Below are 25,996 nucleotides of genomic sequence, written 5' to 3'. Positions count from 1 at the left end.
TCTGCACTGTCTTGGGCTTTGCCGGCATCGCGTGCAGCGAAGAACTAGCGAAAAAAAAAGCTGAACAAATAATCTAAAAGCTAGCGCAAGGCGATGAGCAGTGCGCAAGCTCATGTTGAGGCGGACAGAGCAAGGGGCAACAACAAAGGGAGCAGGCGCCGCCGCCCGCGCAGCAGCCATTGGCAGGCGCGCTTTAGCCCGTGAGATTTGAGCAGCCGCCGCTGCCCGCGCAGCAGCCAATGGCAGGCGCGCTTTAGCCCGCGAGATTTTAACGCGCTGCTCCGGCCAATCAGCGCTCCGCATCACATCGCGGGAAAACGCCAATAGCGCCTCAACCGTGCCGACGATGCCATTTTGCAAGGCGGCAAAATAGAGACAAAAAATCCACGGTCAAAACGACACCAAGATGGCGCGGGCAGGCCGCATGGGCTGGGAATGGCGCGCCCACGAAGTTTGACTTCATTTCGGCATTTGCGTGTGTTTTTTGGGCCGCGGTGGCCTCAGAAGTAGTGTTATTTTTGGTACTTTACGGTTGAATTAGGTGCTGATAATTACAGAACAGGTAGTTTATGAGACCTACAACCCAAAAATATGTTTTTTCAAAAATTACTTTTTCGCTATTTTTAGGTTTTCAAGGGCCGCGTCCCCCTTTGATGTGTAAAGATGACCGATATTAGTGACAGCCGCCAGCTCAACATTCAATTATCCGGACTCCGTCCATGGCTGTAGCGCATGCCAACTCTGCCACCGTTATCTTGTCTGGCAGCCTTGAGGATACATCAACTATGGTCTCGGAGATTAACTCTAGATGGTAATCTCTGAGGCCTTATTTATTTTTTTATTTACAAATACTGCAGCCCACAAGGGCTATTGCAGGAGTGGGTGAATACAAATATGAGAAAGAAAATCACTATACAAAAGAACCATACGTGAGTGACATGACTAAATGGGAGAGCATTCAATGGCATCCCCAAATTCTCTATGTGGTAAAGAACGGATGGCACCAGGCAGGTCATTCCAGAGTTCAATTGTCCGAGGAAAAAAACTGTATTTAAAAGTGTTGGTGCGAGCATAAAAGACGGATAAGTTTAAGTCATTGCTGTTTCTCGTGATTAGGGGCCTTGCACGGGTCAAATATGTGTTAGGGGAAGCATAATGTGGAGAGTAAAATAGAGAGTGTAGAAGTTTCAGAGAATTAATGTGACGACGGTGGGAAAGAGAGGTTAAACCAAGCATATTCAGAGGAGATGACGGTGAAAACATTCTGTCATAATGGCGGTATATGAAACGAACCGCCTTTTTCTGAACAGATTCAATTTTGTGGATGTCTGAAATTTTGTAAGGGTTCCATATGGTAGACGCATATTCAAGAATAGGTCTTACAAGTGTTCTGTATGTAATGAGTTTAGTTTTTTTAGGGGCCGCACGTAGAGTTCGGGTTAAATAACCAAGTTTTTTTAGTCCTTTGTTGCAAGTTGTTAGAATATGTTCTGACCAGGATAATCTTGGAGTGAAAAGGAGGCCTAAATACTTGTATTCATATGCACACTGCATAAAAGTGGATTTATAGGAGTAATTGAAATATGAGCAATTAGCATGCTTGTGAAAGGACATGGCGACTGTTTTCATGAAGTTAATGTTCATTTGCCAGAGTTTGCACCATTCAAAAAAACTTATAAAAGATTGATTCAGAGTGTTATGATCGTTAGGTGAAGAAATGACATTGTAGAGAACGCAGTCATCAGCGTAAAGCCGAATTTTTACTGAAACAGAGCTTGGAATGTCGTTAATATAAAGCAAAAAAAGCAATGGCCCTAAAATAGAACCTTGGGGCACACCGGAAGATACTGATGCGTCAGGAGAGTTGAATGAATTAAAAGAAACGTACTGTGAATGATCATAAAGAAAACTACGGATCCAGTCAACGAGAAGAGGGTTATTAAGGATAAAGCTTAGTTTATGTAATAGTTTAGGATGTGGTACAGTATCAAATGCTTTGGAGAAATCAATGAAGAGTGCATCTAATTGATGACCTAAATCAAGAGCAAAAGCGATGTCATGTGTAAATTCAGTTAATTGAGTCACTGTGCTAGAACCACTACGAAATCCATGCTGAGCGCTGCATAAGATGTTATTAGACTCGAGAAAAGTGATAATGTGTTTATAAATTGTGTTCAAGGAGTTTGCATGCATGAGAAGTTAACGAAATGGGTCTATAATTTAGAAGAGATTGTTTCTGCCCAGATTTGAACAATGGAATGACTCTAGCCCGTTTCCATGAACAAGGAACTGTACAAGTAGATACAGATTTCTCAAAAATCAGTGGGAGGTATTGACACGTCCAAAGCGCATAACGATGAAGGAACACATTGTTGACATTGTCTGGACTGCAGCCTTTTTTGTTGTCAAGATTTAAAATAAGGTTCAGGACTCCTTGCTTACATATTGTAACATTGTTAATTGCACAGGACATGTTAGTTGTCGTGTGGAGTAGGGAGGAATTACGCCATTGTCCTGTGTGAATACAGAGTGAAAATATTCATTGAATGCTTTAGCAATAGGTCCAGGATCGCTTATTTCGGAATCGTTTAATAGAAATATCTGGGTGGGGTTCTTCATTGGCGAAATTGAGCTCCAAAATTTTCTTGGGTTATTTTTAAATAAATTAGGTAGAGTGAACTGATAATAAAAGTTCTTAGCTGCGTCCATTTTTTGACGGAGTTCTTCCTTCATAAAGCGGAACTGGTCATTTGTTTCGGCATTCATGTGGCGCTTCCGACGTGCTCTGGCTACTTGACGCTTCAAATGCAGTATTTCCCTTGTCATCCAAGGAAGGTCTAGATTTTTCTTTTTTGTTTTTAATGGCACATAGTGCTCTATGCAAGTATGGACAATGTTTTCAAAATGGGATACTATAGCATTGATATCACTGGTAATGCATAACTGGGAGAATCTGTCTAATGAAATGCTTAATGTATTAAGTATGGACGTATCATCTGCATGATTATAATCGTAAAAACTGGTATATTCATAGTGGTGCCTTGAAACTGAAAGATTAATACTAGTAATAACAGCTTTGTGATCGGAAATACTGTCCGTAATCTCACACTCAAAAGCCACTTGTAAAGAGCGGTGCACTTAGGAAAATCAAATCCAGTATGGAGGACTCTCTAGTAGGGTTAGATACAATTTGTTTCAATCCAAGAGATAGTGGAAATTCAAGCAACTCTCTAGAAAGAGGAACGTTATCACCAGTTATCGATAATGAAGCCCACGAAACGTTAGGTACATTGAAGTCCCCCATGCAGATTAAATTTGAAGAGCCAAAACTGTGCTCTTGGATGAACGCGTTAAGGATCATTATTTCATTTCATCATCATCATCATCAGCCTGGTTACGCCCACTGCAGGGCAAAGGCCTCTCCCATATTTCTCCAACAACCCCGGTCATGTACTAATTGTGGCCATGCCGTCCCTGCAAACTTCTTAATCTCATCCGCCCACCTAACTTTCTGCCGGCCCCTGCTGCGCTTCCCTTCCCTTGGAATCCAGTCCGTAACCCTTAATCACCATCGGTTATTTTCCCTCCTCATTACATGTCCTGCCCATGCCCATTTCTTCTTCTTGATTTCAACTAAGATGTCATTAACTCGCGTTTGTTCCCTCACCCAATCTGCTCTTTTCTTATCCCTTAACGTTACACCTATCATTCTTCTTTCCATAGCTCGTTGCGTCGTCCTCAATTTGAGTAGAACCCTTTTCGTAAGCCTCCAGGTATCTGCCCCGTAGGTGAGCACTGGTAAGACACAGCTATTATACACTTTTCTCTTGAGGGATAATGGCAACCTGCTGTTCATGATCTGAGAATGCCTGCCAAACGCACCCCAGCCCATTCTTATTCTTCTGATTATTTCCGTCTCATGATCCGGATCCGCAGTCACTACCTGCCCTAAGTAGATGTATTCCCTTACGACTTCCAGTGCCTCGCTGCCTATTGTAAATTGCTGCTCACTTCCGAGACTGTTAAGCATTACTTTAGTTTTCTGCAGATTAATTTTTAGACCCACTCTTCTGCTTTGCCTTTCCAGGTCAGTGAGCATGCATTGCATTTGGTCCCCTGAGTTACTAAGCAAGGCAATATCATCAGCGAATCTCAAGTTACTAAGGTATTCTCCATTAACTTTTATCCCCAATTCTTTCCAATCCAGGTCTCTGAATACCTCCTGTAAACAGGCTGTGAATAGGATTGGAGAGATCGTCTCTCCCTGCCTGACGCCTTTCTTTATTGGGATTTTGTTGCTTTCTTTATGGAGGACTACGGTGGCTGTGGAGCTGCTATAGATATCTTTGAGTATTTTTACATACGGCTCGTCTACACCCTGATTCCGCAATGCCTCCATGACTGCTGAGGTTTAGACAGAATCAAACGCTTTCTCGTAATCAATTAAAGCTATATATATATATAAGGGTTAGTTATATTTCGCACATTTCTCTGTCACCTGATCGATAGTGTGAATGTGGTCTATTGTTGAGTAGCCTTTACGGAATCCTGCCTGGTCCTTTGGTTGACAGAAGTCTAAGGTGTTCCTGATTTTATTTGCGATTACCTTAGTAAATACTTTGTAGGCAACGGACAGTAAGCTGATCGGTCTATTATTTTTCAAGTCTTTGGTGTCCCCTTTCTTATGGATTAGGATTATGTTAGCGTTCTTCCAAGAATCCGGTACGCTAGAGGTCATGAGGCATTGCGTATACAGGATGGCCAGTTTTTCTAGAACAATCTGCCCACCATCCTTCAACAAATCTACTGTTACCAGATCCTCCTCAGCTGTCTTCCCCCTTTGCATAGCTCCCAAAGCTTTCTTTACTTCTTCCGGCGTTACTTGTGGGATGTCGAATTCGTCTAGACTATTCTCTCTTCCATTATCGTCGTCGGTGCCACTGGTACTGTATAAATCTCTATAGAACTCCTCAGCCACTTGAACTATTTCATCCATATTAGTAATGATATTGCCGGCTTTGTCTCTTAACGCGTACATCTGATTCTTGCTAATTCATAGTTTCTTCTTCACTGTTTTTAGGCTTCCTCTGTTCCTGAGGGCATGTTCAATTCTATTCATATTATACTTCCTTATGTCAGCTGTCTTACGCTTGTTGATTAACTTCGAAAGTTCTGCCAGTTCTATTCTAGCTGTAGCGTTAGAGGCTTTCATACATTGGCGTTTCTTGATCAGATCTTTCGTCTCCTGCGATAGTTTACTGGTGTCCTGCCTAACGGAGTTACCACCGACTTCCATTGCACACTCCCTAATGATGCCCACAAGATTGCCGTTCATTGCTTCAACACTAAGGTCCTCTTCCTGAGTTAAAGCCGAATACCTGTTCTGTAGCTTGATCTGGAATTCCTCTATTTTTCCTCTTACCGCTAACTCGTTAATCGGCTTCTTATGTACCAGTTTCTTCCGTTCCCTCCTCAGGTCTAGGCTAATTCGAGTTCTTACCATCCTGTGGTCACTGCAGCGCACCTTGCCGAGCACGTCCACATCTTGTATGATGCCAGGGTGAGCGCAGAGTATGAAGTCTATTTCATTTCTAGTCTCGCCGTTCGGGCTCTTCCACGTCCACTTTCGGCTATCCCGCTTGCGAAAGAAGGTATTCATTATCCTCATATTATTCTGTTCCGCAAACTCTACTAATAACTCTCCCCTGCTATTCCTAGTGCCTATGCCATATTCCCCCACTGCCTTGTCTCCAGCCTGCTTCTTGCCTACCTTGGCATTAAAGTTGCCCATTAGTATAGTGTATTTAGTTTTCACTCTACCCATCGCCGATTCCACGTCTTCATAGAAGCTTTCGACTTCCTGGTCATCATGACTGGATGTAGGGGCGTAGACCTGTACAATCTTCATTTTGTGCCTCTTATTAAGTTTCACAACAATACCTGCCACTCTCTCGTTAATGCTATAGAATTCCTGTATGTTATTAGCTATATTCTTATTAATCAGAAATCTGACGCCTAGTTCTCTCCGCTAAACCCCGGTAGCACAGGACGTGCCTGCTTTTTAGCACTGTGTATGCTTCTTTTGGCCTCCTAACTTCACTGAGCCCTATTATATCCCATTTACTGCCCTCTAATTCCTCCAATAGCACTGCTAGACTCACCTCACTAGATAGCGATCTAGCGTTAAACGTTGCCAGGTTCATATTCCAATGGCGGCCTGTCCGGAGCCAGTGATTCTTAGCACCCTCTTCTGCGTCGCAGGTCTGACCGCCGCCGAGGTCAGTTGCTTCACAGCTGCTGGGGACTGAGGGCCGGGGTTTGATTGTGTTGTTCATATAGGAGGTTTTGGCCAAGTACTGCACCAGGGTGGCCAATCCTGCTCTGGTGAGGGAGTGCGTTATCAGTTCTGGTCACCGGGATCAGGCCACACTCCAGGCCTGTTTTATGCAATTTTATCAACACGCGAATATTTTTTTTTTAAAGTCCGGTGGATAATTGCCGGCAACGGGATTCGAACCACGGACCTCTTGCACGCGAGGCGGGCGTTCTACCTCTACGCCACCGCTGCACTCTTATTTCATTTGAGGTACCGTAAAAACCGGAATATAGGTCGAACTTTTTTTCAAAAAACCATCGCGAAAAGTCGACCCTGGACTTATATACTGGACATTGGCGGAAAAACTACGGAAGTCTTGCAACAATGGGCGGATGAAGTAAACAGCCGCCATCGCCATCATCAGCAGCGCGGCGTTGGTTCTTTATATGTCTTTATTCTATGGCGTGGCAACATTGTGGCACCGGCATTTTGCGTTGCCACTGTCGCAGAGTTATATTAATTAAAGGCTGCATTTTCATTTTGTTTCGAAATGAGCGGAAGCTGACGTCAATTCACCGTCGCCTTCAAGAAAAAGACGATTGATTACGCGGAAGCCCACGGCAACCTGGTGGCACAGCGCGAACTTGGAGTATCCGAAAATAGCATTCGGTAGTGGCGGAGGAAAAAGCAACGTATTACAACTCGCAGCAACCAAAAGAAAACGTCATTTTGTGGCCGGATCGCAGCGGACTGCAGAACTGGAAGGCAAGGTTACGGAGTCCGTCCGAGAGCTGCGTGTAAGATCGCTGCCTGTTGTCGAATGCATTCGTTTGAAAGCGGTAGAGATCGCACGCGCCTATGGACTGGACAGCCAGAAGCACTCGTCATCCGACTCTGTTCAAACGTGTTGCTCTGATTCGGAGTGGCGCTTGCGCACTTCGTGCCCTTCTGTGTACTGTACACCCGACGAATTTTTAACAGTATCGCGCGACCGTCGACCCGCGTGTTTGTCAGCACCTTTTATCATCATGGCACGGAGCGGCGAAATAGCGAAAATAAGGGCATGTGTACACATGCGCGTATCTCGTTTGTTTCGCTGCTCGGCGCCGTTAATACGGTGTTGACGAGCTCGCAGGTCGATGGTCGTGCGATACTGCTAAAAACTTGGCCAGGTGCACATGCGAGCAGCATTTAAATAAATACTGTCACCATTGTGCAACCCGCTGAGTCGCATTTGTTTATAGGTAAGGGTGTCATGTCTTTCGGTACTTTTGCCACTGAAAAAGATTTTTTTCATTTTTAGAATTCGTTAGTTGGGGGATCGACCTATATTCCGGTCCGACCTATAGTCCGGTTTTTACGGTATGTCTGGGAGGTCGATAAAACACACCAATGATTACATTTGTTTTATTAATGTGCACCTTGCACCAGACCGTCTCGATTTCAAGTGGGGATTGTAGTACAGAAAACTGTAGGTCAGAGCGCAAAAACAAGGCAATGCCTCCGCCTCTGCACGCATTCCTGTCTATTCTTATGACGTTATATCCTGGGGGAGTTACTTCGCAGTCAAGGATGTCGCTATGCAACCAGGTCTAAGTAACACCGATAACATGTGGGGAATGTGATGCCACCAAAGAGGAAAAGCTTGAATATTTGTTAGATTGGCCTCTTGCATTAAGATTTAATATACAAAGTTTATCGTACTTGTCATTGTTAAGTCGAGGATTGTTCCCCTGGGAGAGTGGTAAATGATGGTGAGTGGTGCGGTCAGGAGCTTTTACAAGAGAGTTGGAAACATCCCAATTGTAGAGCTGATTATCAACAAACGCATGGCCGTACCTGAGGTGTACCACTGAACCGTTGTTACGGAATTGTGCTGTAGCTTCCCATAGTTTTTTACTGATAGATCGTACGTTTGAAGAAAAATCTTCAGATAAGCGCCACTGAGACCCTTTTAGCTTATAGCCATTCTTTAGAGCACTAATCTTTTCGCGAAAATGTAGGAGCTTCATAATGATGGGGCGAGGTCTCCCACCTCTAGGTCTACCAAGCCTATGCAATGTCATTGGTCGCTTGGTCGCCGCTCTACGCCTCTGAGATTTAACCGCAACTTGGCAGTCTTGGAGGCTTTCCCTGAATTGTGAGGTCGCATCAATATCGCGATTATCACATTTTTTTCCGGCGCGTGGCCTGCTATCGCCATTATGTGTGTTGAGTTTGCCTTGTGGACAGTGTTCTTCTATGCTGTGCTTCTTTCTTTAGTTTGCGTTCCAGACAGCGCTCTGCTGTCTCTAAGAAGTCTTTCGCGTGAAGTTATAGACCTTTGCACTGAGGCTTCCATGGGCGCCACCATATTTGGACTACTGGCGCCGCCTAGCGTCTGCTTGGCGGCGACACCATACTGGACTGTCGTTGCTCAGCCTCAGCCGGCTCAGCGCTGCTGTTCCTATCAACAAACAGATCTAAAAACGTTGGTTGCTATCTACATCTCTGTTGCTCCGTATCTTGGGCCTTCACAGAGTCGTCTTGCCACTTTCGTGCTATTTTCACCAGTGTCGAGAGGCCTCGGCTACGCATCGAGACGGAAACTTTCCCGCTGGCAGCGGCCGTACGACTGCACGCGACTGTCGGATGGCGCCGGGAAGCATCAGCTCAGCGCTGCAGCTGCTTTCACCTATGATTCTCCGTGTCTTAAGTCTCCTCAGCGTCGTTTTGGACCTTTAGTGCAAGTATCACCAGTGTTAAGCGGTGTCTCTTTACGCATTAAGGTGCATACTTTCCTGTTTTGAGCGCCCGTGCGATTGTTTTGAGTCCGTGCGATTGCGGAATGGCGTCGACGTCAGCCACTGTCGGCTTGCCGCCTTGAGCAAACAAGGCCAAAACTTGACCTTGTTGGCTCATATTTGCAAATTTATGGCCCATCTAAACATTAGGCGCTGACGATGGAGACACACACAGCGCGTCTTACCTTCCTCGCGTATCCGAGCTGAAGCATCGGCTCTGGATTCTCTGATGTCCGCTCCCCGTCGATAAAATGAACCGAGCAGAAGCGCGACAACTCTGTAGGGACGAATCCCTTAAGCGGGAGACACACGGTCCGATCTGGTGGCCGACACGCAAGAACGGCAGCCGGAATCAAGGTGTTTTGCCGTGCCGAAGTGCCGGATCGGAAGTCCGGCGTGCGACAAACCGGGCAGATTTTCATTGTCCGACAACCGCACCGTCGTTTTTTACTTGCCTGCTGCAGTTTGTTTCCGACACGAAATAGTTACGAATTTAGTAAAATTATCTCGAACGTGTGCCTGTTATGCGCCTAGTACACTAGCACCCAGCTACTGGCGAGATCGGGAGCCGCGACGCGAGGGCATTTCGCGGGCAGACAGCACACACCGACCGTCTGGGCGAGGCTGCTCGCTTCGCTTGCACGTTTGCCCTTCGCAACGACGGCGTCGAGTAAACCAATTGTATTTAATTACGGGCAACCTAAGTGTACAGTGTTAATTGTTTTGGCAAAAATAAGCGCTCTTTGACGAGCTCGCGTTGGATCGCAAGCGCCGTCGGCCGCAGCGTCCGCCTAGCTAGGCCTACCGGCCCTATCACTTGCTGTTGGCGGAGCTGTCAGTGGACAACGCGCCGTCGTGAAGTGTTCCGTCACTCGCAGGGGCATAATTTTATTGGTAGCGTTCGCGTAAAGCGAAGCAGTGTTGTGCGGAGTTGTTTATATTGCGTTTCTCGACGGGGTATGAAGTGAAGCTGGGGGGCTGTATCTGGGCAGAGCTCGATCTTTCGGATGCAGACACCGTGTGCCCCGAATCGTCGTATGCCGCATGCCGGAGCATGCGGTGCCGCACGTCCGATCAGACGCCGAATCGTACCGTGTGTCTCCTGCTTTACGATTTACAGCGCTAATCCAGCGATGCTTCAGTACCGCGTTGGCAGAAAACCGATACAACAGGTACACGTTGCAGCCGCAGTCCTCTTGCAGAACATTGTGCGTGCTGCACTGCGCTTCTTCTTCTTGTTCGAACAACTGTACACAGCGCAGTGTTGCCCGGACGTTCGCATAGCTGGTGCGGATAAGCTTAATACCGCGAAAACGTCGTGCAGTCAATGCGGGAACTGCGTGCGTGACAGTCCAGCAAGAGAGGGCAACTATGAGACGCTAGCTACTCTCGCTACCGGGGGCCTGATATCCGTTTCCGACTTTCTGGTTCGAGGCTTTCGGTGCAAAGGTCTATCGCTTGGCCGCATCAGATGGCACCAACAGTGCCCTCGCAGTCCAACTCCAAATCAGTCTTGAGTTGCAGTCCAAATGAGCTAGACTCTGCAACTGAAGAGGCTGAACTGCCGCCTAGCACAACGAGCTCAAATGTGGATATCATTGATGACATGCTAGGCTGTGGTGTGCTGATTCCTGCCGTCATTAGGTTTGAAGACTACAGATATCAACAGTACGGTTTTGTTGTGTGCCTAATTGAACGATGACAAAATAACTGAGCAAGTTCTCTCACTGTCAAACAGTGATTCAGATGATGTGCTGTGGACTCCGGAGCCTTCCTCATGTGGATCTGACTCAAGCCTTTGCAGTCCTTGCATTGGCGTACAGTGAAACTCGAAACTGACATAAATACAGGCGGACTTGTTAGCACGTAAGCGAAAGTGCGTGCAGCAACACATCAACCACTTGTTCCGTGCTCAGGGTCCTTGAAGGGGGACGCGGCTTTTGCATCGCGAAAAATGGCCAAAAAAATTGAATTTTTGAAGATCACATTTTCAATTTTTATTTCTTTTTCTATCTGATTCTGAAATATCACTGTAAACCACGTAAAAGTGCTTGAAAAAATTTGTTTTATCAGCCAAGGTGGCGAATTTCGCGGAAATAAAGAAAAAACATCATTTTTCATGCCCCAATATCTCCGGAACGGCGCAATCGAGCGCCACCATCTTGGTCTCGTTGGAAAGCGCATTTCTCAGTCTTCAAATTTGCCACTTCAGCTACCTCCTCCATACAGAAACAAGCATACAAAAAGCAAATGATTGAAGGTCGTGCTGGAGTCTGCGATTGGCCGCGCCTGCCACGTGACACTATGGCGGTTTGCCATTTTTCTGGCGCACACGTCGTCTGCTTGGCTCTTTGCACCTCGCGAGTATGGAAGTCTCCACTCGCCATAATCTCAACGTGTCAAAACGGGTGCTACGCGGACATCGCAGTAGCGTAGCCGATCCCTACGTTTGTGGACGTCTCAGACCCGCGGCTAAGCATACCGAGTATCGCCGACGCGAACATCTCGACCAAGATTGGCGCGCGGAATCGGGACACACGGCTAAGCCTTCCAGCACTTCGTGTTTCGGAATTCATGATCAAGCACATCGCGCACGCAATCCTCGGACCCGCTGCTAAGCATATCGCGCATAGGAGTCTCCAACTCGGCGATCAAAGTACATAGTGCGCGGACCTCTCGGACCCTCACCTAAGCATTTTGTGCATCGGCGCCTTCGACTGCACGACTACATACATCGAGTGTCGACTCCTCGAGCCCACGGCTACGCATTTCGCGCATTGGCACCTCGGACTGCGCGGCTAGGTACTTTGGGGTTCAGCACCTCGGAGTGCGTGACTAAGCACATCGAATGTCATCTCCTCGAGCCCGCGGCTAATAATTTCGTGCGTCGGCACCTTAGACCGCACGACTAAGCACATCAGGGGAGTGATCTTGTACGCGTTCCAAAGTCGAACGGAGGCGGTTCGTTCTTTACGTCTCGAAATAGGCGGTCCGTTCCGTTGCGTTCGTCCGATAGCAGACGACACGGAATGATTGACAGCAGATATCACGTTACAATTGACGTCATGGCATTTGTCACGGTTCAAATTGACCAATCGTGTGCGGCTTGGTGGAACGGACCGCCTCCGTTCTATTTTGGAACGCGTACAAGATCGCACCCCAAGTGTCAACTCCTCGAGCCCGTGGCTTGGCATTTCGTGCATCGGCACCTCGAACTGCGCGTCTAGGCATTTTGCGTGTAGGCACCTCGAACTGCGCGACTAAGCACATCAAGTGTCGACTCCTCGAGCCCGCGACTTGGCATTTCGCGCATCGGCACGTCGGACTGCGCAGCTAGGTACTTCGCGCGTCGGCACCTCGAACTGTGCGAATCAAAGGGTAGAGACCCAAAAAGTCACCTGTAAGCAAGGACAGCAAAAACTACAATCCTGGTGCATTTTGTGAGATGTGAAGTGCTCCAAGAATTTTGAGAGACGTTTTCGCAGAAGTGCGTTTCGGGCATTCTGCGTTGTCTGTGGAAAGGGTAGCATTGGAATGCCTCGACCAATTTTGATCCCGTTTGTTTTTATGTATTCCCTGAAGTGTGCTTGAGGGTATGACAGTCTTCAATATCTTGCTGAGGGCTTAGTTTTTTTCCTGCATGCTAATTTGTGAATGACAAGTTCTGGTACAATTAGTAAAAGGGAACATGATGTTCTGTGAAAAAGAAAATAAAGCAGTTAAGGGGGGACACGGGTCTTTAGACCCAAAATATCATAAAAAAACGAATTTTGGAAAATAGCATTTCTCTAATCTACATCTATTATTCTCCCTATCTGCCAAGTTTCCAATCACGTAAGGTCATATTTCAGCCATACGAACAATTTAAAAACAGATAGGGCACCTGATTTTTCGCGTGTGTCGACGCGAAAACAACACACATTCAATGACGCCGCGCTCGCGTACTAGTGCCTTGAGGGCGGCCATCTTGGTCTCGTTTGAAAGAACGCGGTTTCGGCTTCAAATATCGCGCGCTGCCGCTTCGTTAGGCTTGCTGGTTCAATACAAAAACCGGCGGCAAAAATAGGTGAAACGCGCGTTCTCATTCGCTGTCGCATGCACGTGACGAGATAACGCCACGTGATTGGCTGGGTGCACTCCCGAGCTGTCTGCTAGCCGCAGCAGAGGCGCAGGCGAGACGCCATGTTCGATACGATCGTTGTGTGAGTACGCGCGACGATGCCTCCTCCGCTCCGAAAGTTTGACTCCAAGCACAAGTATGGAAAGAAAAGGAAGAAGTCCATGCTCAACAACTTCAAAAAACGCCCCACCGCGTCGCAAGTGGTTGAGGACGAGCCACCAACGGCGTCAAGCGACGGAACTGATGGAGCCGACCGAGTGCTAGGCCTAGGTGGTGCGACAACGAGTAGCTGCGACGAAAACGCCAGCCGCGTCCGTCGTGACACCGTTATGCTGACGCCTTCAGATTTGGAGGTAATCGACATGAGATCCGACGAGAAACTACAAGAGCTCGCATCAACCGCAGCAGTGAGCCGTAAGTCGGAGATCTTGTCCGCTGGCGATGTCGCGGCCGGCCCGATTGACGACACAGTTTTCACCGTGGTGTGCCTGGAATCGGTGAACGCACTTCTGGAGCATATGAACTGTAATACATGCGGCGGTAGCGCGAAAATCAGCCGGAAGGAGCGCGAATATGGCCTTGCAGTAAGTCTGGTGCTCATATGCTCGAAATGCGGCGACAAAGCGTCAGCGTGGAGCTCGCCGCGTGTGAATGGGACTCAGAAAGTGAATCCGTTTACCGTCAACATTCTGGCTGCGCGCGCGATGCAAAGCACCGGCAATCGGCAAACTGCGTTCAATGATATTTTCGCAACAATGAATATATCGCACCGCGGGCTGCATACGAAAACGTGGCAGGGGTACGTCAAAACGAAGTTGACGCCCGCCGCGACCCGGGCAGGTGAGACGCTTACAACAGAATGCGCGAAGTCGGTCCGGCAGCTTTACAGCCAATTAAACTTCGGCAACCCGGGCAACGTTGCTGTATCGTACGACGGGTCTTGGACGACTCGCGGGCACAGTTGCCAGCGAGGCAAAACACAGAACAACAATGAAAGCCTGCACTCGCTAATATGGGCGCTCGCACCGAAGGAGCAGCACGCATCACTCTTCAGCGTTGAGGCTGCAGTGGCGGAAGCAGTCATGAAGTTCAATGCTGGCTGCAGGAGAACCTCGGCAAGCATTTTGCAAGAACTCTCGATGAATCCTGGCGAAAAGTGTATGCAGCGCATGGCGGAAAAAGATCGGCGCCGATCAGCCGCATCTGAACACAAGCATGCATCGGCAGAAAATGTGCAGTGCTTCTTCAAAAAGCGCCACAGAGACACAAATGCCCAAACTGACTATGCCCCAGGAGCCTACTAATGTTTTGGGAATGTGTATGTGCACACATTTGTGACCCTTCACAATTAAATGTGACATTTATTTGTTTTCTTGATTTTCTCGAAATACTAATTTTACCCACCCAGCAAGACATTTACTGTGATATATCAGTAGCTATCATAGTTATAGTATTAATTTTTTTTGCATCATGAAGCTTGATGTTTGGAGCACCAAACATAGGAAGCAGTTTTTCAAGTTTCTTTGTTTAAAGTTTTTAAAATTTGTCTTTTGTCTGACTAATGCAAGGCCATGTTCAGAACAATGGAGTTCAGTGCACTATAAAGTAGGAAATACTGATCCAATCATAAAAGTTCTTCCTATGTTGTGAAGCTTGTGCTTTCTTCTATTGGACCATATGTCATTTGTCTATTTTTGTGCAGCGGTTATTTGTCTATTGTAGTAAGAAAAAAGGCATTGTAAAATACATTGTTTTCTTAATTATGTAATGAAATAATGAACCTACAAAAAAATAACTGCATTTTTAGAATCAGGAGAAGGAACTAAATAAGCATGCCAATTTTTATCAAGTTTGATTCATAAATAAATAATGATACTTTTAATCGCCATGTCCCCCCTTAAATTTTTGGAGCTGTTGTACCGTGTAGTGCTCTTTTGGGCACAGATTAAAACTACAGGCAGCTCCCTGGCATGTTTCGTTACAGTGCCAGGTTTTCCACAAACGGAACACTTGTAACATTTTGTAACTTGAAAACTAGTTAAGGTATCCCAATGAAACTGCACATTTCTTTATTTCAGACACTTTTGAGTGTGGCTGCCAAATTTCGTTGCTCTAGGTCAAAGAACAAAAAAGTTAGCTCTGATCCCCACCTTCCCTCTTAAAACGTAAATAAGGGGATCTTTTTTTTTCGGATACATTTGTTTTTTCAGACGTTTGATATTTGGGACTTATACAGTCGAAACCCGCGGTAACGATATCCCGAAGGAACGAAATTCTCGCCGCAACGAACTATTTTTGCATCCCCGGCAAACAGCCATAGGAGTCAATGCATTTCCTATCTCGCGACAACGAAACTTTTTTCTATAGCAATCCCTCATCAACGAAATTTTCTAAAACGACAGTCCGCAAATAATCTGCTCATGTAACACTAGTAGTGTCCGGAAACTGCTGAAATGCATTCGTTGTGCGCTTAAATTGCATTAACTACCGCCACAGCACACTTGCGTGGCCGCCGCTATCATTGTCTACAATAAAAAAAAGCCTCGCACCACACCTCTCGTGACAGACGACAGCGATGATGATGATGGTGGTCGTTCGCCCGTCGCAACGGGTGACTGTACAGTGTCGGGGCAAAAAATGCAATTAGCATTTAAATGATACAAATAAATAAAGACAAGAACCGTAGGCGATCCTGCAGTGAGCACATTTTATTTAATCCTGTGTGCCATTACAGCTTGTGCTAAATGCGGAGCGAAACGCCTGCATGCGTGGCAGCCAAATCGACATCTACTACACGTGAAGGCTTCGATAACCCGGATGACCCTTTAGTATCAGTGGGCTTTGTGTACCGCCGCACATGGTCGTGTGCTCAGTGTCGTTGGTGCCAGAGTGCGTCAATTGTGTGTCTCTGTGCCAATCGGACCAATTGCTTTGACAGCCTGCTAAGATGCCGCCTCCAGCCAAAAAGAGGAAATTTATGACACTGCAGGATAAGGCTGCAATTATTGCCCAAGCTGAAAAGGGCAGGAAGAAAATGGATATCGCCGAGGAATTTGGAATCGCATGCAGTTCGATATCGACGATTGTGAAAAACAAGGCCTCCATTCTCGGCGCGCTCGGAAATGGTGTGAGTGCGAAAAACAAAACGGTGAGCGCTGCGGCTTTTCCAGATGTTGACAAGGCGGTGTTTGCATGGTTTTGTGAACAGCGTGCCAACAAAGTCCCGCTGTCTGGCTGAGTTCTTTAGCAGAAAGCGCTGGACTTCGCATGCATTCTCGGGCATGCTGATTTTAAGGCTAGCCCTGGCTGGTTGAGCCGTTTCAAACCCCGCCACGACATAGTGGCCAAAGTCATTTCCGGGGAGGCAGCAGCTGTCGACCCTTTCACTACGTTGTCGTGGCCGCTGACCAACGAAGAAGTATTGGACCAGTACAAGCTCTCGGACATTTACAACGCAGATGAGATGGCCTTATTCTACGAGATGCTGCCATCGAAGACCCTGGACTTATAAGTCCAGAAACGCCGCGGGGGGAAACACAGCAAGTGGCGTGTAACAATTCTGTTGTGCAACAACATGGACGGCACACATAAACGGCCATTGCTTGTAATCGGCAGAAGTAAGAAGCCCCGCTGCTTCAAGGGAAATCGTCGGCTGCCCATACAGTACACCGCGAACCTGAAGGCATGGATGACCCGGGCCATATTTGGCAGCTGGCTCGAGGCCTTCGATACGGACATGCAGAAGGCAGGCAGATCGGTCTGCCTTTTTTTGGACAATTGCAGTGCCCATCATGTCGATGACGTGGAACTGGGAAACGTGCTTGTTTTTTTTTCCACCGAACTGCACTTCCGTGCTGCAGCCACTTGATCAAGGCGTCATTCGTAGCGTCAAGTGCGCCTACAAGGAGAGGCTGATTCAGCCTCTGCTGCTGAACCTCCAGTTGAAGCGTCCCACCGTAGTGGACATGTTCATGGCGCTTGAGATGATGGCCGCCGCATGGGTTGCGACGTCGCCAGCCGTGATAGCTAATTGTTTTAATCATGCTGGCTTCATTGCCATTCGGCAAGCATCATGCGCTGATCCAGTGGCATCGCAAGAAGATTTGCCTGAAGGTGCACTAGTTGACAGTGGTGACGGCGCAGTGCCGCCATCGCTGGTCCACGTATGGGATAACTTTCTGCCGTGACAGATGGTGTTCCGGATGGCCTCAGCGTCGATGAGTTCGTTCGTGTGGATGAAGGTGTTGTCGTCCATGAAGAGATGCCTGATGAGGTCATCATAAGTAGCGTTTGCCAAGGTGCCGACGACCACCAGACACCAAATCAAGAGAGGACTGCGAACCTGCGGGATATGTTGAATGCCTTCGATGTAATTCAATCATTTTTCGGTGAGCATGATGACGACGTGGCAATGGACCACTTCTTGCAGTGCGAGTCGAGAGCAGTAAAATTGCTGCAAGGCAAGGCTCGGCAAAGTAAGCTGACTGATTTTTGGCAATAATTTCTTTTTTTTTTTTGCAAGCTAATTTCCGTCCCTGTCTTTTCTGCCTCATTCTCGCGCTAACGAAATTCCCGCAAAAGCGAAATGCTTTTCTTTCCCCGGCGATTTCGTTATTGCGGGTTTCGACTGTATACGTTCCCCATGGAGTCCGAATTATCGGTAGTCGACTGTATATTGTACCTCATTTATGTACTCTTGTGAGGTCTGCACTTTTTTTCTTCTAGAAGTTTTACCAGGCACTGGCCTTATTGAGGCAGGCTTATGGCTATTCACTCAAGTCTCGAATTACGCTGAGAAAATGCAACCACTGGCGGCCGATAACACATTTACAGGCATCAACTGATTTTTCAGGTATGGGTAGTGCCATCTGGTAGCGACTTGCAGAAATTAATGTAAGCGTGTGACTATGCACGTGATGCTTAGTCAAATCTTTTTTTCAAATTTTTGCACTTCAGTGTGGGGGTGTGGACCCCATAGAGTTCCATGCAATAATTACTAGAGGGAACTCTGGCGTTAGTGTCTATGGGAGCTGCAATGGGAGCAGTAGTGCCAGCGTGGGAATTATGGGAACTACATGGATTTGCCTAAACTTCGTCCTTTTGGCTTCAAATGTCTTTGTGATTTTGTCAACTCGTCATTTTCAACAATGTACTGCGTAATAAATATATAAACATCATTAAAATTGTTCGATGGCAGGATTCGAACACAGGAACTCTAGCACAGAAGCCGGATACAGTCGAGCCCACTTATAACGGCCCCACTTAAGACGAACGCTCGCTTATCACGAACAAGTTCGGCGTGACCGTCAAAATACGCGTTTAGGCTATGGCGCTCGGTCTCAGCTACAACGAACGCCCGCGAGCCTAGCCGATTGGCTACAGCGAACGCCTTGGTGTCGCGGACCACTTTCCACGTGGCGAGATCCGCCGACCTTTGTGCTGTGCACACTCCGAGAATTGGCTTTCCCGCGGAGTCTCGCCGGAGGCATGGAGGAGCGGTGATGCGGTGAGGAGATTGCCGCGATAACGAGAAGAAAAAAAAAAAAAAGCCGGCCCAGCACGCATGAGCAACGTGAACACGCAAGTCGAAGGGAAGCCTGACAGCTCATTCGCCACGGGACCCCACTCGCCATCGTCGACGTCAGGGCAGCGGCGAAGTTTTCCACCAATTGACAGCGTAGCACGTGATCACGTGCTTTCGTACCCCCTCTTCTCCCTCCCCCCCTTAACGCCGCCCCTCACATGACTGCGGGACTGTGTGCTCCCGTGCCTATCCGAGATGGCAGATTCGCCGGCGTCTACTTCGACAGTGAAGCGAAAAGCTTTGGACTTGTCCACGAAACTGTTGATCTTCAAAGACCTTTCCCAAGGCACGAAAAACCACGAACTGGTGAAAAAGTGTGGTTTGTCGAAATCGACAATATCCACGATACTAAAAGAGAAGGACAAAATCTACCGTAAAAACTGGACTATAGGTCGGACCGGAATATAGGTCGATCCCCCAACTAACGAATTCTAAAAATGAAAAAAATCTTTTTCAGTGGCAAAAGTACCGAAAGACATGACACCCTTACCTATAAACAAATGCGACTCAGCGGGTTGCACAATGGTGACAGTATTTATTTAAATGCTGCTCGCATGTGCACCTGGCCAAGTTTTTAGCAGTATCGCGCGACCATCGACCCGCGAGCTTGTCAACACCGTATTAACGGCGCCGAGCAGCGAAACAAACGAGATACGCGCATGTGTACACATGCCCTTATTTTTGCTATTTCGCCGCTCCGTGCCATGATGATAAAAGGTGCTGACAAACACGCGGGTCGACGGTCGCGCGATACTGTTAAAAATTCGTCGCGTGTACAGTACACAGAAGGGCACGAAGTGCGCAAGCGCCACCCCGAATCAGAGCAACACGTTTGAACAGAGTCGGATGACGAGTGCTTCTGGCTGTCCAGTCCATAGGCGCGTGCGATCTCTACCGCTTTCAAACGAATGCATTCGACAACAGGCAGCGATCTTACACGCAGCTCTCAGACGGACTCCGCAACCTTGCCTTCCAGTTCTGCAGTCCGCTGCGATCCGGCCACGAAATGACGTTTTCTTTTGGTTGCTGCAAGTTGTAATACATTGCTTTTGCCTCCGCCACTACCGAATGCTATTTTCGGATACTCCAAGTTCGCGCTGTGCCGCCAGGTTGACGTGGGCTTCCGCGTACTCAGTCGCCTTTTTCTTGAAGGCGACGGTGAATTGACGTCAGCTTCCGCTCATTTCGAAACAAAATGAAAATGCAGCCTTTAATTAATATAACTCTGCGACAGTGGAAACGCAAAATGCCGGTGCCACAATGTTGCCACGCCATAGAATAAAGACATATAAAGAACCAACGCCGCGCTGCTGATGATGGTGATGGCGGCTGTTTACTTCATCCGCCCATTGTTGCAAGACTTCCGTAGTTTTTCCGCCAATGTCCGGTATATAAGTCGAGGGTCGACTTTTCGCGATGATTTTTTGAAAAAAAGTTCGACCTATATTCCGGTTTTTACGGTACAAGAGTGCTGCCACGGTCTCCGCGACGAGGAAGCGCCTACGGAAAGCCACATATGCAGACCTTGAAGACGCGCTTCTAAAGTGGTTCCTTGATACTCGAGCACGCAATGTTCCCATCAGCGGGCCGCTGATGTTGTCCAGAGCAAAGGACTTGGCGTTCCTCCTGGACTTCCCAGATTTTTCCCCTGGCAGTGGCTGGCTCCATCGCTTCAAGCTCCGCCACGGAATTATTTTCAAGACCATCAACGGCGAATCGGCATCAGTAAGCGACGAAGACATCAACACGTGGATGTCTAAAAACTTGGCCCGTGTATCAAGTTATGCTGAAAGGGATGTATATAACGCCGATGAAACGGCGCTATTCTATCAAATGCTGCCTGGCAAAACGCACGCTATGAAGGGTGACAAATGTGCTGGCGGCAAGCACAGCAAAGTTCGCATAACTGGGCTTTTGTGCACCACTATGGATGGAAGCGATCGATGCTTGCCATTTGTCATCGGTAAATCAAAGAGGCCACGTTGCTTCCGCACATATGTGCCAGTGCGTTACAGGCATAACACGAAGTCGTGGATGACACGCGAGTTGTTCGCGGAATGGCTAATTGACTTTGACGGCAGCATGGCGAAGAAAGGGTGCAAAGTTCTTCTGATTCTCGACAACTGTACCACCCACCATGTCCAAGCTGTCTTAACAGCAGTTGAGCTGCTTTTTCTGCCGCCAAATGTAACTTCAAAAGCGCAACCGCTGGACATGGGTGTAATATGGTCGTTCAAAGCGGCCTACAGGTGCCGTGTTGTGCAGCGGATGCCGATTGCAGTTGATCGCCCCGCTGCCAATGTGCCTCTGCAGGTCTCGCTGTGCTCGGCGATAGAAATGATCAAAGCGGCGTGGATGGAAGTGACTCCCGAATGCATCCGGAATTGTTTTCGCAAGGCCGGCTTCGCCGACGCACCTGAAGCAGGCATTGAAGACACTGAACAAAGCCAGCCTGACGATGATTTGTGGCGATGCGTTGTTGACGCTAACCTGGCCGGCTGCGATCTTCATTGGCAAGATTTTGTTGATGCAGACGACGCTGCTGAAGTTGCGGAGTCGTTTTGCGACGAGACCGCCGTCCGGAAAGTGCGGGCATCAAGTGACGCCGAAGCATCGGACGATGACAACGATCCATCGGAGCCAGCACCCGTAAGCGCGACCACAACAGTGAGCCATATTGAGGCACTTAAAAATCTTGTGTATTTTAAGGCCTTGGGTGACGAACACATCGCAGCTTTGAACAAGCTTGAAATGCTGTTATTGGATGTGCTCTGACGAGGCAGACAACGATCACCGATTTTTTTTTCTTTTTTTTCTCAATAAATTTTTGTTATGACTGATGTCAATTTTTGTGTGTGGCCCACATACCACGAACTTCTGGATAGAACGAACGAATTCCGTGTGATGCTCGGGTTCGTTATAAGCGGGCTCAACTGTATTGAAACCATTAAGCCATGAACGCATGTATCGACAAGCGAATGAAACGCCCTTATGAATTTATTCCGGGCATACCAGTGCCTTGAGACGCTTGGCGCGTTTCGATTTGGCCACCTGAACAAGCTCAATCGTTGCAATTAACCCATTGAGGGTTTTCGCCGTACATGTATGGCGGTGGTTTTCTGTCCCGCAAGGTCTTTGCTGTACGGGTACGGTTCCGACCCTCCGTTTGAAATTTCGCGCCATAATGACGATGCGTGCTCACCGGGAGGTGCTGCCACCTCTTAGCACTTGCAAGATGTGTTTAAAATTGGTGCTACCTTCTTGGGGAGATAAACAGAACTGATTGCTAGCTTCAGCGCATCGCTCATACTGCGGCAACGCCCCTTTGGCGGTTTCGGTTTCGCCGCGTGATTGCAACGGAGGCACGCGAAACGTCAATTTTTTCTTTGTCGGCACCCTCTGCAGGGCGGTGGAAGTTGATTTCTATCTTGATTGGCGCTGCTCTTAGATTGTTTATCAGCGCCGTTCGCAAGGTATTCTTGCTCTCAGTTGCAACACGCTTTCGCGGTTTCGGTTCTGCCGCGTGATCGCAACGGAGGCGCGCGAAACGTGCTTTTTCTCTTTGTCGGCACGCACTCGCAGAGGCGGCGGAAGTTGATTTCTATCTTGATTGGCACTGCTCTTAGCTTGTTTATCACCACCGCTCACGAGGTATTCTCGCTGTCTGCGACAGCGCGCTTACGCGAGAGGGTGCCTCAGGCCTCTGCCTAAGGTAGCCACACGCAGAGATGTCGTGTGCGCCAACTCCTCGCTCCAAGAGAACAGACGCATTTTAGGTGTGCAGATTGCGATAAGGCGCTATGCGTAGACTCGTGTATCAAGGAGTACCACGCTCGGAAATACTATTGAACATTTTGCAGTTCTGAGTGATGCTGACACCAAAATACTCTTCCTAATTATTTTTTACTATTTATTCCCGACTTTATACATTTTGTACATTCAAGATCTGCAATAAAGTAATTTGACCACCTCGGAAAGTTTTTTTCAAAATAATTCGACCCTCAAAGGGTTAATAGCAATTGTGCTTGTTCGTGGCGTCTTCTGCACTCTGAAGAGTATTGATTACGCTGACATTTACAATAAGATTTATATAGCGTAATATACAAAGCCACAAGAACATCTGAATCCACAAGCACGAAGATCAGACAAATCCATGTACTTCCCATCATTCCCATGGAGGTTCAACGACTGCAGCGCCAGAGTTTCCTCTAGTAATTATTGTAGGAAACTGTATGGCGGACCCTACACGAGGGCGGGCCTTACATAATTAATGGGGGACGTGGCAATTAAAACTTATTTTTATATTTGTTGGAATAAATTGGTGAAATTTGGCATGCAGGTGTGATTTGTTATGCTGATATCATAACTGAAATTAGTTTTGAGCTATCTATTATAGTTTACGAGTTACAGCAATTGACAGCCTCTAATGATCATCCCCAAATTAATTAATTACACGTAAGTTTGCCAAGATTTTCACATCCACATGTTCACAAAGGCCCATTCTGTGCAATAAAGCTATTGGTTTATTTTTTATACGCCAAAAGGAGTGTAAAATTATTTTTTAAGCTCTCCTGTACATTTTGTCTCACCGACTCTTGCGAAAAACCCATTATAAATTTTTTTATGAGGTGCAGTTAAAAATGTACAGCTTTATTGCACTCATCAATGTTTCAGGATCGAAGTGCAAAAGACAGAATGATTTTGTCTTCATTCGTTGGGAAATGGCACTTGTATGACTGAAAGCAACTGCACAAAAAATGAAAACTGAGAAAATAAAACTCAGTTTCATTTGTTGTTAACATTTAAATCTTTATTTTGAGCACCTAAAACCCGCCTGGAATGTGGTCCTTTGCACGTGGGACACATTTTCTTTACATTTTGATGTAGTTTTGTGTTCTTGCAGCAGTTTCATGCACCTTAGTTGCCTTTTTGGTCACCACGTGCATCTATCTGTCGTCCAGAGGCAGGTGACAGCGCATTCAACACGTCCACTCTTGTCTCTCGTTGCGCAACCTCTTTATTAGTGGAGTTGGAGCTGGAATTCGCAGTTGAATATTTTGCGTGAAAACTTCTGCTCTGTCGATGTTGCATTGCCGTCACGACCACACGTGGTCATGCCTTCACCATCGCTGTCGGTCGCGCCCTCACCATCGCTTGCGGTCGTGTCTTCACTATCGCTCGCGGACGTGCTTTCACCATTGCTGTCAGTCGCGCCCTCACCATTGCTCGCGGACGGGCCTTCACCATTGCTAGCGGACGTAATGTCACCGTCGTTCACAAACGCGCCTTTCCCGGCGCTCGCGGTCGCGCCTTCATCATTGCTTGCGGTAACGTAGGTGTTCTGTGGTTGCGTCGTCAGCACCGCATGTGGGTGCGCTTTCCTAGTCAACCACGTGCGCCGGTCGTGCCTCGTCAACAAGCTCGGCGGCATCCGCTTTTACGAGTAATTTTCTGCATCTTTTCCTTGCCTTTCGTGGTCTTCCGTACACGTGGGCCATTAGAAATGTCATTCCTTTGGGGCTTATCACAGAAAAGGTGCGTAAGCTGCCAAAATCGTAAATCCTGTTGATTGGAACGTGCAGCTCGCTGCTGTGCAAACGCGAGAGAGGTTTGTCAGCGATTCAAATCTACAACAGCCAATAGGAGCGCACACTGTACCCCACACAACTGCTATGCCCAATCGCAATGCCGGGTTTGCCGCTTTTTTGCTTGCGTTTGCTTGTTTATTTTTCGGTGGAGAAATGCGTCGCTCCAGCTATTTTTAGCTCTGATTTCTCCTCTTTATGATGATACCAAGATGACGGCACTGCGTCAACAGATAGCCGGGCGATCCGCGGTGCGATGGGGCCTTCCATAGCCCGATTTTTTTGCAATTTTTGATGATAGCACTCTACGAAAGTGCTGTTTTCTTGATTTCTACGGCGTATTTTGTTATAATATTTCACCACGAGGTAAATAAAGGTCCGTGTGTCGTGAAAAAAATAACTCAGAAAATCGAACATTTTGACAATTTGACCACTTCAATTGCCGCGTTCCCCCTTGTATATGGTAAGCCTTGAGGGGTCTCAAACATGGGTCTTGAGACAAAGGAACAACATCACGGTAGTGCAGACAATCACAAGGGCATTTATTGCACCTTTTGTACACTGTTCTAGCCAGCCAAATTAATACTGATAGGACATGCCGATTGCTGCGCGACAAAGCAAAGAAGTGCGACTCGCCGTGACCGGATAGCGAGCATGTTCGCTCCCATGCTGGGCACCAGTGCCTAGTCGTTCGCATGTACGGTCACACTAACGGTGGCACATTTGAATGATCGTGTTTGTCCATTCTCGTGTCCTGCACCTAAGCTTTTTGCAGGATGGTCCTGCGAATGGCCGGCAAATGCGTGAAATGACCACGCAGCTGGCCGACCCCGAGCCAAAGAGGAACTGGCTATTCCCTTTCGCGCCAGAGTAGCCCTGCCATTAGATGGCGTTTGCAGCGCAACACTCATGCCATCTCTCATACATAGTGCAACTACACTGATCGCTGCTGGCGCAGCGCCACGCGGCAAAGCCACACTACAGGAGGTGCGAGCCACATGGGGAAAACAATATCAGGGGCTGCGTAAAAGTCAGGGTTTCCACAGCCTCAAATATCGCATGCTTATGTTATGACCAGGAGAGGTCAATTGCTTAAGGGGGGACACTGCTATATAAATAATATTCTTTATTTTCCTATATATACTAATCAAACCCGTCCGTCTCATTGATATTTTTGCACCGATTTCAAATATGGACGTAGTTTTGGTGTAGCTCAATTAGTTCTTAAGGTAATTAACATTTAATTCCCTTTGTTAGCGGCCTCAATTAAAAATAAATGGCACAATAAAAAATTATTTGTGAGGCATGATTAGATAGCATAAGGAGTAAGGATTGAAGTATAGCAAACACTTTTTCGATGTGACCATTAATAGATACTTTACAGCCCATTTAATGCAAGTCCACAAGATGTGGCAACCATGTGGCACAAAATGTAGCAAAACAATTAATTTCTGAAATGAAAGATAAGAAATCTGCTTGCTATCTTTCATAGAGTACACATTAAACTTCATTCTGCAAAAAGAATTTCAGTTCTACCTGTTCTAGGTGTTGAGATATCGAGGCCTGAATATTGCACAGAGCCAAAAATTTGTGTTATGAGAAACATGC

At 47.2% G+C, this 25,996-nt stretch overlaps 1 protein-coding gene across 3 annotated transcripts in view; it reads left to right on the top strand.

Moving 5' to 3' along the window:
• Window positions 1-25,996, top strand: part of LOC135902984 (tyrosine-protein phosphatase non-receptor type 2-like) — a 109,135-nt gene that overhangs the window by 11,244 nt on the left and 71,895 nt on the right. The window lies entirely within an intron of this gene.

The sequence above is a fragment of the Dermacentor albipictus genome, chromosome 1 (genome assembly GCF_038994185.2).
Source record: "Dermacentor albipictus isolate Rhodes 1998 colony chromosome 1, USDA_Dalb.pri_finalv2, whole genome shotgun sequence".
Taxonomy (NCBI): Eukaryota; Metazoa; Arthropoda; class Arachnida; order Ixodida; family Ixodidae; genus Dermacentor; species Dermacentor albipictus.
This window is presented reverse-complemented; position numbering and strand designations above follow the sequence as displayed.